The 13,048-nt window shown below is 36.7% G+C and overlaps 1 protein-coding gene across 1 annotated transcript in view; it reads left to right on the top strand.

The window, feature by feature from the left end:
• Window positions 1–4,633: 4,633 nt before the first annotated feature.
• LOC127409932 (protein CEBPZOS-like) overlaps window positions 4,634–13,048 on the top strand; it is a 33,936-nt gene continuing 25,521 nt past the window's right edge. Inside the window, exon 1 of the mRNA XM_051644921.1 lies at window positions 4,634–5,043. The gene's annotated coding sequence lies outside the window, so the exon portion shown is untranslated. The remainder of the gene's footprint in view (window positions 5,044–13,048) is intronic.

The raw sequence follows: 13,048 nt of genomic DNA, 5'->3' as shown, positions 1-13,048 counted from the left end.
TCTCGTGGAGAGGCGTTTGGCATCTCAAATGACCCTAAGGCCTTGCTCTTACAACTGCTTGCTCCTCGCTCTCACAAGATTATTTTGGCATACATCACCATGACATCATAGCAAGCTGGACAGATTTCTTACCGGCACGCACCTGACGCTGATCACCGGTGATCGGTTCTGCGCAGAACTCAAGCATGTTGGGAAATTACTTGCCTATGACATAGCTTAATGCTCAATGGCTTAAACAACCTTGATGAAAAACAAATAACAAAAAAGCAGTGAAAACATGTAAAGTTTAAAAAAATTGTTTAAATGTATGTAAAATATTGTGTCTGGCAATGTAACTTATATTATTATGGTGACTATGTATAAAAACCTCTTGTTCATATGGCATTGAACAAAAATAAAATAAAATAAACAAACAAAAAAACAACAACAACCCTGATGTGATGTTTCGTTCTCTTCTAAAATGTTTGATTTTTTTTATCTCTAATATCATGTTTTATGTGTATAAATTATATATCAATATTCCCAACATGCTGACAGTGCGATCTCTCTATGGGATATGTGATTTTTATCATATTTCTGAAATATCTAAAATACGTGACTTTATTAAACAAAAAATGGATGAAAAGACACGTCTTATTGGGGAAATTAAATAACAGGAACATTGAGTGTCTTTTTCATCATATTTATTTTCATTTTAAAGCAACAGAATTTAAATTATATCCATTAGCAACAGCCATGGAGCTGTAAAATACCTGGAGAGAGCTATCCGTTAGCATCCCCATTCATCTCTATGACTGCTTAGCTAGCATAGGGTTCCCAGACAGCTAGCGAAATGGAGGCTGCCATCTTTGCTCATGGGTGCTCATTTCCGGTGTCATAATCAAATGAGTCTGCTCGTGAAATAGAGTCCCCAGGAGGTGACTGTTTGTTATCGTGATGACTTTGAAACAGTGAAAAACACTATCAGAGTCGGAGCCAGGATAATTTACCTAATTTACCTATTATTTACTTGAATGGGGAAGACCGAAATCTCAAAAACTGTTGGTCAAGATTACGATCAAAGAACATATTTCAAATCAGCAGTAAAATCTGACTACACTGGTATCACAAATTGTGCTTCTTTACCTCAGATTATGCAAAAAAAAAGAAAATTTCTCGTCTTGTATAGCTAATGCGCATGCGCATTCTCGAGTTGATTGACAGGCGATGTCTGTATCTAAAAGGTGATTGGCTCTTTTACCTGAAGTTGGGAATTCCTTTCTACATCTGTTGACCGTTGGTGACAGTTTGGCCCATCTCTGCTAAAGATTCTCTGGGCTTGCAAACCACACAAACCTAAACACCTCCTAAAGCAGAGTGCATGATATATGTTCACTTCCTGTTAATTGTTGTGAAGCAGAGGCTGCAGCCAGAAGACACTTCTTTATCCCTTGCCTGTACATGTGTCTGAAATTGTGGCATGTCAGCACTTTAAAATATGCCACAAATATACTAAATTAAAAAAAAGTGAAATCTAAAAAATGTTGTTTAATAAATGTCTAATCAAATGATCATCTGGAGAGCACACTCCAAAAACGTGCCTTTATTTCTGATTTACACATTTCAATTTCATAACAAAATTCCATGAAATTTTATTGAGTAATCTTTATCAAAATTAAATAAATAAAACCTCAATATATTTACATTTTATTAATTTAATTTTTATAAAACTCAGTTCAATTTCATGGAATTTTGTTATGAATTTTGTTTGTTTGAATGAATGATATTCTATCAATTTATCAACCTAAATAATGTTTAAGACAACTTAACTTATATTCATTAACAAAACACAGCAAAAGGTACTGTACTCACAATTAGAAAAACTGGACGCACCGAGTGCTGGCGTTAAAACTCTAGTCTTGAGGACCACATCTCTCTACTTATGCTTGCACTTTTTTAGTTACATCATTTACATCATCCATTCATCCTTATTCTATGTAAAATCCTTTTCTTAAATCCATTTCCTTCTTTTAGCCGTTGAGCCTCTGAGCTCTGACTGAATTACATGGCAGAAAACAATTAAGAAGAGAGCAGTCAATTGGCCAGACAGCATAACTCCTGTCCCCACCTTCCAACTGAAATGTTCAGTTACTCACTACAAATAGTTTAAGGATTAATTTGCTTTATTTACTTAATTTATTTTACAATTTAGTTGAATATTTAGGCTTGCAACAAAAGTAAATAATAATAATAATAATAATAATTATACAAATTGGTTCAAATACAACATTTTGACAGAGGAGGCACAGTGATCTGGCTGAGGGGGCACTGCCCCCTGGTGATGTCCCATGGCGCCAATACTGAGCACTATAGATGTGATCACAACTTGACTGACTTCACATAATTAACAAGTTTATTAAAAAAAATAATAATAAATAAATAAATAAAAAACATGCATTAAAGACATGTTTTAGGGAAGTTGGTTTTAGCTAAATGTTCTTAAATGTACTCAAACCTGCTCCGGACACAATTATTTTTCCATCATAATAGCTGGTGTGCATATAAGGTGATTGTAAGGTGTGTGAATACAGGTGCATCTCAATAAATTAGAATGTCGTGGAAAAGTTCATTTATTTCAGTAATTCAACTCAAATTGTGAAACTCGTGTATTAAATAAATTCAGTGCACACAGACTGAAGTAGTTTAAGTCTTTGGTTCTTTTAATTGTGATGATTTTGGCTCACATTTAACAAAAACCCACCAATTCACTATCTCAACAAATTAGAATACATCATAAGACCAATAAAAAAAAAAAACATTTTTAGTGAATTGTTGGCCTTCTGGAAAGTATGTTCATTTACTGTATATGTACTCAATACTTGGTAGGGGCTCCTTTTGCTTTAATTACTGCCTCAATTCGGCGTGGCATGGAGGTGATCAGTTTGTGGCACTGCTGAGGTGGTATGGAAGCCCAGGTTTCTTTGACAGTGGCCTTCAGCTCATCTGCATTTTTTGGTCTCTTATTTCTCATTTTCCTCTTGACAATACCCCATAGATTCTCTATGGGGTTCAGGTCTGGTGAGTTTGCTGGCCAGTCAAGCACACCAACACCATGGTCATTTAACCAACTTTTGGTGCTTTTGGCAGTGTGGGCAGGTGCCAAATCCTGCTGGAAAATGAAATCAGCATCTTTAAAAAGCTGGTCAGCAGAAGGAAGCATGAAGTGCTCCAGAATTTCTTGGTAAACGGGTGCAGTGACTTTGGTTTTCAAAAAACACAATGGACCAACACCAGCAGATGACATTGCACCCCATATCATCACAGACTGTGGAAACTTAACACTGGACTTCAAGCAACTTGGGCTATGAGCTTCTCCACCCTTCCTCCAGACTCTAGGACCTTGGTTTCCAAATGAAATACAAAACTTGCTCTCTTCTGAAAAAGAGGTCTTTGGACCACTGGGCAACAGTCCAGTTTTTCTTCTCCTTAGCCCAGGTAAGACGCCTCTGACATTGTCTGTGGTTCAGGAGTGGCTTAACAAGAGGAATACGACAACTGTAGCCAAATTCCTTGACATGTCTCTGTGTGGTGGCTCTTGATGTCTTGACCCCAGCCTCAGTCCATTCCTTGTGAAGTTCACCCAAATTCTTGAATCGATTTTGCTTGACAATCGTAAGGCTGCGGTTCTCTCGGTTGGTTGTGCATCTTTTTCTTCCACACTTTTTCCTTCCACTCAACTTTCTGTTAACATGCTTGGATACAGCACTCTGTGAACAGCCAGCTTCTTTGGCAATGAATGTTTGTGGCTTACCCTCCTTGTGAAGGGTGTCAATGATTGTCTTCTGGACAACTGTCAGATCAACAGTCTTCCCCATGATTGTGTAGCCTAGTGAACCAAACTGAGAGACCATTTTGAAGGCTCAGGAAACCTTTGCAGGTGTTTTGAGTTGATTAGCTAATTGGCATGTCACCATATTCTAATTTTTTGAGATAGTGAATTGGTGGGTTTTTGTTAAATGTGAGCCAAAATCATCAAAATTAAAAGAACCAAAGACTTAAACTACTTCAGTCTGTGTGCATTGAATTTATTTAATACACAAGTTTCACAATTTGAGTTGAATTACTGAAATAAATGAACTTTCCCACGACATTCTAATTTATTGAGATGCACCTGTATGTGAAATATTTTGTAATATTGTGGATCAGTAATTCTGTGGCACATAGCTTGCTAAATGTAAGCTAACTGAAAAAATGAAGAAATGTTGTGGTAATATACTATTATGTATAACATATGATTTAAAGTCATTAAATGTAGTATTTATAAAGTTATATTGACATACACCATAAAAGGACTTTGTAGGATTTCTACTCAGGCAGTGACTATAGTCCTCATTAAACTTTCTATGAACCAATGGAATTGATAGGAATAGCTATGACGTCAGATCCACGGGCGGACTCATTTTATAGGTTGAGGTCGGAATGGCAACTACCCATACTACTCTTACTACTTCTGCCATATGTGTCAATTGCATAAATAGTATGAGTAGTGTGGTAGTACGCCATTTCGCACTCAGCCACACCGGGATCGGATGTCACGTGACTGAGCACTCGTCAATGGGAATAGATAGGGAAAAATATAAATCAATTTCACGCTTTTAAGAGCCCTTCAAAAACAATCCGTCACCGGATGACGATGTGCTATAATGTATTGAAATAATTTAAATTGAAATGGTTCTTGGAATGTTTTTTATTTCGTCATAAAACATGGCTACTTTTGAATGGCTGTCTATGGATAAATATGCGTTTTGCCATCGGGTGGTGTAGTTCCAGCATCTACCAGCAGGTGCTAACAGGGACCTGCTAACCAGCCAATTCATGGTACCCTAGCAACAGCGCATGAACGTAAATTCCGCGATATCTGCCTTTGATCTCGAGATGTGAGAACTGTCCGACTTGACAGCTCTTTTTCTCCTCCCTCTGACTGCAGCCGCCTACTCGCCTGTCTACTGTCAACTAGAGTGTCGCCCAACCGTCACTCGACCCGGAAGTGCTTCTGCAGACCTGGTGAGTCGTGATCAAAACGCTTATTTTTACTCTTACTAAACTTTATGTGGAATGCATTGCTGTGATGAAGGCGATTTTTGCTGGTTTTGTTTAGTTGATGAGAAATAGGTCTCCCACGGTCATGGAAAAATGGTAATGTCAGGGAATTTTAAAATAGGGATTTTTGGAAAAGTCATAGAAATATAGGCATATCCACAACATTGGGCTCGTTTGAGATGCCAAACGCCTCGCCTTCAAATTAGACGGGTGCAGTCAGTGGAGGAGTGAAATAATGCTGCCTTCACGTTAATTATTTGCTATCGCAATTATTATTTTATTTTATTTTATTAAACAACATTAAAAAATACAAAATTACAACATATTATATGCCATGGAGGGAGAAAGGATGGTACCTTTTGATTTACCAGATTTACTGTCTTCACAGCTTTCTTATTAGAAAAGTTTGAAATCAAATGTATATAAAGTCCATGAGAAAAAGATTAAAACAAGGCTTACTCTTAATAAATTTACACTTTATGAATAAAATATTTAGCCAAAAGCAAGACAAGATTGATTAAATAAAAAACATTATATTTATAATATATAAAACCAAAAATTACATTCTCAAATTTCAAAGAAATATCAGGAATCATACAATACAAAAAGTCAAAAATGTTTTTCCCCAAAGACTTTTAGAATACTCACAATATCAAAACAAATTAAACAAATCTTCAGTTTTGAGATCACAGAAAGAGCAATTTATATAAAATTAATCAGAAATAAATCTCAAAAACATTCATGTAGGGTAGCACAGATGTATCATTCTGTAAGACACTTCATTAATTTTGTTATAAATAAAATATTTCTGAGGCAAAGCCCACACTATCCCAATCAATGTCATCTAAATATTTAAAAGGGACACCTCTATCATTACATAATTGACTAACAAAATAATATTGTTCTTAATCAAATTATCATAAAACTGTGATTTATTTGTATACAGTATATCTCTGTTGTGCCAAATTATATATCGGTGTGGGGAGAATATATGTTTGTAAATTAAAGTGTAGGTTAGAAGACACTGATTATGGAAAGATGATAGATTGGCTGGAATTTTGTCAGGGTTGTAATTGCATAAAAGCAAAACATTTTGACCTCTTAATTTTGAGAAAATGTAATTTGTTATGAAATTCCACAAAGAGGTGGGATATAATGTAATCTAATCTAATATAATGTTTCTTATTTTTCCATTAAAAAATGAATAAAAGCTGGCCAATAGCTTTAGAAGTTTGAACATCAACATAAAGAGAAGTGGCAGAATAAGCTAGACGAGAGAGTCCCTCTACTTTAGCAAGCAAAGTTCTATAGAGATAAATCTCTAAGGCCCTGTTTCCACCTGTTATTACGATGTGTCTCGAGTGATCTGATCATATTTGGTCAAAAAAAAAGCGCGCTGTTTCTCCCAGATGCAGCTGAAATTTAATCTAAGCACAAACAACATTTCGAGCAGAATTATCCATTATTCTAGTGGACTACCTGTATTAAAGGAGCTTCAGGTGTTCGTGCTTGTCATCGGTGTTGATATCAGACACACTAAAGATCGTGAAGCTCTCGTGATTGTGTATGTATCTGCTTTATTAATTTTCCGATCGGACGGTTATTTCCTTTTAAAGCCCTCGTAACCGGCAAACTTTAAACTCTTCTTTTAGCGCAGCGGTTGATTGACAGTTAAGAGGTAGTGCTTCACTGCTGCCAGGACGGATTAGCGTTTACACCACAAATGTGATGTGACCACGTGTTTTTGACCACATTCGTATGTGGTTTTTGTGATCCGATCACAAAATGGTTTAGACCCCGTTTATACCTGTATTTAGGGCTGACCACATGTGATCGGATCACCCAAAATGCATCTTAATACCAGGCGGAAACGGGGCCTAAGTTACCAGAGATTTAGTTTATTTTAGTTTTTTTATAATAGGAGAAAAGTTGTCAAAACATCTACTCCTCATATCCTTTGAAGTGACAACACCCAGATAAGCGACTTTATCCTTCTGAATTATCGTAAATACGAGTTTCTCACTTGGAAGTTGCACATGAACGACCGAGATATGTCTAACTGCAGAACCGCAGAACAGTACGTCACAGCAGTCTCAGGACAGCAGCGCCAGGCCAGAAGTGGGCCAATAAATACAAATAAAATGTATTTATTACCCTTAAGTAGCAAAAGCATCATACACTAGCTGTACCTGCTCTAAAAAAATTACAAAATCAAACCAAAGAAAATAAATCGAACAAAAGTTATGGCACAGCAGGCACACATTTAACAATAATTATAAAAAATGACAAATTAAACCTTAAAGAAATCAAAACTCCATAAACATAGAGAGAGAGAGAGAGAGAGAGACCTTTCAACGGCAAAATTCTCCAACAGTATGACGGGAAAATCAGACTTGCATATGGAGAAAAAGCAATGTTAATAGATCAACAAATGGAATCAAGTCCAAATTATCTTTTTAAACAAAGACTTACAGCTGTGAAATCAAAGGGTGCCTCAAGGACCATGTACAGAGCATACTGAAATCCCCCCACCCCCCAAAAAATTCAGTCAAGTTCAGTTAAAAATTCATACAAAATTCAAAGGCAAGCACTTCATGTTTTTCATTCTGATGAAAAAGATGTTCATATATTTAAATATATATATTTATCTTTTTTTAACTTTCCCTTCTTTTTCTCACCATCAACATGAAGATCCCACAGTGAACAGAGCTGGCCAACTGTTGTGGAACATTCTAAAACAATAGAATATCATTAAGTTATTCCTGGAAAGGATGTGACAAAGATATAACAACACACAATCTATATAAGTAGCTTAATTTTTTATGAAAGCCTAATAAAACTAACCTTGTTTTTGATCAGCTTCCATTGTCCTGGGGTGATTCTGCTTGTCAATTTACTGCAACAAAATCAAACAGAAATATTTTAATATATTATAACCATAAATATTATAACCATAAAAATTGCATAAGGGAGCCAAGTTTCATTGTTCTAAAGCAAAAATTACTACTGACTGCATTGCAAAAACAACATTTCAAATTCAGAACATAATATAGCCGCAAGCGGCAATCATCGGGGTCCAAGCACATGTGAAGAAATAACCAAAATAATCAGAATTGACAGAAATGATCCAGTGGTTGCCAAATTATACAAATTGACTATATTAAAGCTGCTGAAAGCTGATTGGTTGATGGTGGCCATGTTTTTCAAAATATGTTCTCATAGACCTTGATGACACCTTGGACAAATAAACTGCATGCAAAATTTCGATCGGACCATCAGTTCCATAGTTAGAGCCATTTTTGTTTTTAACCATTATAGCACCACCAAGAGGCAGAGGTGCATAATATTTGTGTGTGTCCTCAGAATGACCTCATACATAAGTGTACCAAATTTGGTGCATTTTAGTAAAAGTGGCCACACCCATTATGAACGTTTTGGCATACCGTTTGACGATAAATTAGAATTTTACAATTCCTTTGATAACTTTTCATTTTGGGACTCCAGAGAATTTTTCTGCACTGGTTTGATTCCAATCGGGTGAACGGCCTACGACTAGTTCGAAAAAGTAATCTTTTAAAATAATCTCAAGTATTTATTGAACGTTTTGTTTCAAACCAATTAAGGCAAAGTTGTTAAGAATGAGGAGGTTTACAGCATGCTCTAATTAACGTGTTTCTTTTTTAAACACAGCGGTATATACAACAATTTACATGCATGTAAAATGCAATAGTGCCTCCAGGTGGCCAATTTTTGTCAAATTTTACACAGACCTCTTGGGCCTAGAGACAAAAACGCATACCAAGTATAGTTCCCATCTGCCTTATTTAACCCTGTATAAAAGCTGCTGAAAGCTGATTGGTCGATGGCGGCCATGTTTTTAAAGATATGCGACTGTGCTCATAGATGTTGATGGCACCTTGGACAAAGACAGTGCATGCAAAATTTCAAGTCGATTGGACCAATGGTTCCATAGTTAGTTTTTTAATTATTATAGCACCACCAAGAGGCAAAGGTGTGCAATATATTTTGATCAGAATTTCAAATTTCCTTTGATAACTTTTCATATTGGAACTCTGCTGAATCATTCTGCACTGGTTTGGTTCCGATTGGGCAAATGGCCTAGGACGAGTTCGTTTTGAATTTTTTTCAAACAATCCAAAATAGTGGGAAAACGAAGGGGCGGAGCAGAATTCTGGCAGGGGATAAAACTCTTCGGCATGACACAAGGAATCAGAGGAAAAAATAATTTTGCTTCTAGCCCGTACGGTTCGAGATTTATGGTCCAAAATATGATTTTTGTTCTTGTTCGCAATAGCGCCAACTAGTGTCTGACAGATGTGTGTCTATACGCCTGAGTAGTGGGGGGATTTGGAACCATCCTGCCAAGTTTGGCATCTCTACGACTTACGGTCTCTGATGCCCAGATACTTTTAACGGGGTTCAAGCAGTTTAAGGCCTTTAAGCACATGCGTAAAAAGGTATTATGTTTTATTTAGCAAGCATGTAACCACCTAGATCATCGATGGAATAGACCATTTACAGCCAATACAGGCAATTTACTAAGGAAATACATGGTTTTTAAAGCTCATAGCGCCACCTATGGTCCGATCTCCATAAAAGTCTGCATGCTTATTTAGAATCATATGTCGCATGTGCTCACTTAATTTTGTGAAGTCCTGAGTTTTTGTTTAGGAATTATGGGCTTATTTGTACACTTGACCACGGCCATTTTCTAAATGACACTGTTATAGTTACCCAAAGGGTCAAGTTCAAAATTATTTGGGGGGGATAATTATTGACCTAGAGAGTCCAGAGAATTGTACTGCATTAGTTTTATTGAGGTTAAGCGAAAAACCTAGGACTAGTTCACAAAAGTAGGTTTTTTTACATAATCGTGAATATTTAATGAACGATTTGATTGACAGCAGTGGTTCTTGAGGCAAAGTTGTTCAGTATGAGGAGATCTAACAAATTATATGAATTTTAGCTGCATCCCAATTCAGAGGCTGCATCCTTCAAAGGTCACATTCGAAGGCCGATTGCGTCACTGCTGCATGACAAAGGCTGTCCCAATTCGAAGGCTTTTTCAAATGCGGCCTCCAAATGCGTCCTTCGTTTCCCGTGAAATGAAGGATACAACAGATGGATCCTTTGCTGCCTTGCCTACCCCAGAATTCATTGTGCGCCAGTGACAACAGCATTTTTTTGAGAAATTGCCGAATTACACTTTTAAACAGTATTGGGTTTCAACTTATCCAAATATCTAATGATACAAATGTAAAAAAAAAAAACTTTAAAGTGGTTCAAATGTTGACTTACATCTTACTAAGATGCGATTATATATAGTTTATACTCTTTATTATATACAGAAATGGACCATGGTGAAAATATTTAGACAGTTTGTGAACTCTGTCTTGTTTTCAGACAGTTTAATATAACTTTCAAAAAAGTCCAGTACAAACATTAGTCACTCGGCAGCTGTCACAGTTGTTAGGCAAAAAGAACAGTCCTCCGTAGGCTAGACTGTCCCAATTAACAATGCTCAGTCCGACCTTCGCGGCCTTCGAAGGCGTGGCCTTTGAAGTCCAAGTCCTTCGAAGGATGCAGCCTTTGAATTGGGACACAGCCATTGTGTGTATGTGTGAAACACCACGTGATTACAGAGGCGTAAAACTCATTAGCACCATCCATTGGCCGATTTCTTTCAAATTTCTCACAGACCTCTAGGGCCAGTAGGCGAACAGGCCCACTGAGTTTGTGCCGATCGGCCTCCAATAACCTTGTCTAATAGGTGCTCAAACTTCATTGGCCAATGGTGGCCATGTTTTTTGAGATACGCCAATGTCCTCATAGACAGTCATGGCACCTTGGACAAAGACACTGAATTTCACTGAATACTGTGACCTCAGATTGAGCTCATACACGTGTACCGAGTTTGGTGAAAATATCTCATTTCATTCGGGCGTTATAGCTATTTTAGTAAAAATGGCCCGCCCTTTTCGAACGTTTTGGCACCCCTTAGCGACCGTGAGTCGAAATTTCAACTTTTTTTTTATAATTATTGATAATCAGAATCCAGAGTTTATTTCTGCACTGGTTTGGTTCCGATCGGGCAAAAAACCTAGGTTTTTAACATTATCTGAAATATTTACAGAATGGTTTGACAGACACCAATGCTTCTCGAGGCAAAGTTGTTTAGAATGAGAAGAGCTATCAGGTGATATATATTACTTGTGTTTTTTTCACAACACTGCATTATATACAACCATTAACAACTACAAAAATCGTGATAGCACCACCTAGTGGCCGATTTTTAAAAAAAAACTTTGCACAACCCTCTCAGACCAAGAGTCAAATAGGTCCACCAAGTTTCGTTCTGATTGGTCATTGTTAACCTTGTGTAATAGCTGCTGAAATTTGATTGGCCGATGGCGGCCATATTTTTCAACATACGTGAATGTCCATATAGACAATGATGACAGCTGAGACAAAGTATGCAAATTTTGAAGTCAATAGGATTAACAGTTTCATAGTTACAGCCAATTTAAGGTTTTTTTGGTATTATAGTGCCACCATGTGGCAAAAACATGCCAAGTTTTCTGGGTGACCAAAAATTGGCCTCTTATATAAGCATGCCAAGTTTGGTGAAGATATCTCATTTCCTTCAAGAGTTAGAGCCATTTATGTAAAATTGGCCACTCCTACTTCCGTTGTTTTCGCATACCATAGCTAGCTCGAGTTGAAAGTTCAAACTTTTTTTGATAACTTTTGATATTGAGACTCCATAGAATCATTTGGCACTGGTTTGAAAACATAGGACTAGTTCGCAAAAGTAGGTTTTATGAAAAATCCAAGATGGCGGAAAATTTTTATAGGTGGAAATGAAATCGGACATATATATTTTGTTTGGTTTGAGCCAAGGATTCCAGTGGTATAAAAGCACCACGAGGAGTCTACGACAAACGGTCTAGGAGTTATGAGCAGTTTCGCGTTTTTGATCGTTGTAGCGCCCCCTATTGACCGAGTCCATGTTTCTGAGTAGCGAGCACAACTACTACCATCTGACCAAGTTTCAAGTCTCTAGGCCTTACGGTTTGCTCTGCCCGATCAGTTTTATGGCGGAATAATAATAGTAATAATAATACAAATCTTAACAATTACAATAGGGTTTCAGCGCTAAGCGCTTGAACCCCTAAAAATAATAAGAAAATTGGAACAAATACAGTAGGGTTCCTGCACCTTCGATTCTTGGACCCCTAATAATAATAATAAGAAAAATAATAAGAAAATCGGAAAAAATACAATAGGGTTCCTGCACCTTCGGTGCTTGGACCCCTAAAAAATAATAAGAAAATCGGAACAAATACAATAGGGTTCCTGCTCCTTCGGTGCTTGGACCCCTAAAAAGAAACATGCAGAACATCATGCAAATGAACATCATGCCAAGAACAAACAGCAATGAACAGCAAACTTTGGAACAGTGAAGTTCGAACAGCGAACTTCGAACAGTAAACCTTGAAGTGAGAACTTTGAACTGTGAACATAATATCTATATTTGTTAGTGCAACCTGAAGGCTGTCACATATCATGTATCACCCATCCCATAGGGATGATTTGAATCAAGAAAATACATTGTGTTGTTTAAAGGCTTCAGAACCTGTGAAATACAGTTGTTATTGTATTGAATCCTAATATTACTTTAAATTAAATTAAATTTAATCCTAATAATCACTTTAATTAGAAATGAATGCAATTTGTAGGACATTATGCAACATTAAATTGAGAAAAAATTAAGGAAAAAACATACACATAGCATCCAGTGTCCTGGCTTCCAAGCAGGGAGCAGAATGTAGTCTTTGGATGCAAAAACAAAAAAATAGCATTGTATTTACATTTGCATTTTTGACAAGCTTTCCAATAATGTACAAAACACTGTGTTCATACTTGCAACAAATCCACAACCAATCAT

Source organism: Myxocyprinus asiaticus, chromosome 19 (assembly GCF_019703515.2).
Source record: "Myxocyprinus asiaticus isolate MX2 ecotype Aquarium Trade chromosome 19, UBuf_Myxa_2, whole genome shotgun sequence".
Lineage (NCBI taxonomy): Eukaryota > Metazoa > Chordata > Actinopteri > Cypriniformes > Catostomidae > Myxocyprinus > Myxocyprinus asiaticus.
The sequence above is the reverse complement of the archived record's forward strand: the minus strand, read 5'-3'. Positions and strand labels throughout refer to the sequence as shown.